The sequence below is a fragment of the Trichechus manatus genome, unplaced genomic scaffold, assembly GCF_000243295.1.
Source record: "Trichechus manatus latirostris isolate Lorelei unplaced genomic scaffold, TriManLat1.0 scaffold00036, whole genome shotgun sequence".
Taxonomy (NCBI): Eukaryota; Metazoa; Chordata; class Mammalia; order Sirenia; family Trichechidae; genus Trichechus; species Trichechus manatus.
The window spans coordinates 11,505,644-11,507,737 of NW_004443972.1; positions in this window are offsets into that span (position 1 = coordinate 11,505,644).

Below are 2,094 nucleotides of genomic sequence, written 5' to 3' on the forward strand. Positions count from 1 at the left end.
ACTTCATACCACAACGAAAGCAGTTCTGGGAACAGAGTGCATCCTTTGGACCTGAGGTTCCTGCACTAAGATCCTCCTAGACCAAGGGAAGACTGTTGCATCACAAGGACCTTCCTCCAGAACCGACAGAGAGAGAAAGCCCTCCCCTGGAGCTGATGCCCTGAATTTGGACTCGTAGCCTACTAGACTGTGAGAGAATAAACTTCTCTTTGTTAAAGCCATCCACTTGTGGTATTTCAGTTATAGCAGCACTAGATGACTAAGACAATAGCATATGTTAGAGTAAGTTAAGACCATGTTTTAAATCCCTCATTGTGTATGTCTTTCTCAAACATTTGCCTGAGGAATTATGCTTGAGCAAAGTTACATTAGGAGACTAGAAATGCACTGGTGTCACATTCCTCAATGACATTATTTGAAAAGGTGCCCTTTAATTTTATTTTGTCCATTATTAATTTTTATGGCATCTTTCTTCTAAGGGGTAAAGTTTTCAATATTATGTCTTTTAGCCTTATGACACTACTATCAGTATGATGCTCCCACCAGAATATAGTCTTCTTTGAAGCAATAAGACATGTTTAACTCAGCTTTGCATCATGTGCTGAGCCCAAAAAAGTGCTTTGCACATAAGAGGTAATAAACTAACTTTTAAGACAACTGTCTTTAATGATCATCTGTGTTAGTCCCAGTCCTCCAAGAAGCAGAAACAAGATGCAAGGATGGTATTAGGAGAAATATCTGTGAGATAAAATGAGGGAGGAGCCAAGAAAGACTGGGAGAGACTTCCCACCGCAATGCAAGTCTGTGGTCTCCAAGCAAGAGAGAGGGAAGGCAGGTTGGGTGAAAGCTCCTAGACTCCCTGCAATCGAAAGGAGGTTCAGCAAGGTCTTCAGGGTGTCCGTAAACCAAAATAGTCTACCCCAAGGGATGCCCTGTCTCCTAGGAAGAGGTCTGCCTTAGTATCCCTGTAATGCTCAGTCTTTGGCAGGGAACAGCCTAGGCATGGCCTTGTTGCCAACGCGATGATGTATTTCTGTGTTTAGGCCAATTATGCTCCCTGAGGTTGGAGGTCTACAGGCCACATTTTCATGGCCTCTATAGTATCTACCATGTGACAGGCCCTGAGTCAGGTTTATATACATGTGTCCTTCTACATCACAATGACCAGGTAAGGTAGTAGGATCATCTCATTTTTACCCATGGAGAAATTCGTATTCAGAGAAGGTCACTAATTTGCCCTAATGACAAAGCCAGGTCTATCTGGATCTAAAGCTTATGTATTTTTTGAACAAAGGAATTAATGCATAAATAGATGAAGAGGAGTGGCCTGAATATATGAGAGGCTTAAAAAAAATTCATTTAGAGATTTAAAACTGATGCAGAGAGAAGTTAACCATAAGATCACTCAGCTACTAGTTAATAAAAATGCATCATAAAAAAAAAAACTTCCCATCTGTTTTTTCTATTAAGCTCCAGTGTTTCTGTGTAGTTTGAGTTCTTAGTCTATCTATCTATCTATCTATCTATCTATCTATCTATCTATCTATATATACGTATTTTATGAGAGAAAGTGGAGATCTACCTCACACGAAGCTTAACTTTGTTCACGGTTTCAGTCCTACTTATAAAACTGAATAATTAAAATTATATGCAAATTCACCTGTATACTTCAGGAGAAGAAGAGTTCCTTATAATATGACCTATATTTGTTCAGCTCCATGGAAACCTTTTCATTCCATTATCCACACACAATTTACATAAAACTAAGGGAAAAAAAGGTAAGAGATGTGAAGTGGCATAACCTAAAAGGAAACAATAAGATGGGGTTCATTACTGAGTGGAGTGGAAAGAACTCAGAAGTATTTACTGAGCCTGTGAATGTACAAAAACCGTCCATCTGTAATTGTGAATCTGTCTCTACTAGCATGAGATACGGTAAAAATGAAAGCCACACTGTTCCAATCTAAAACAGGCATCTAGACAGTTCCAATCTCCTTTATCAATTTGCTGAATCTTGTTTACACAAAAATCAGATTTGTTGAACTGCAAATAATAACAATAGTATACGCATACAAAAGCACATCATGTAACTTC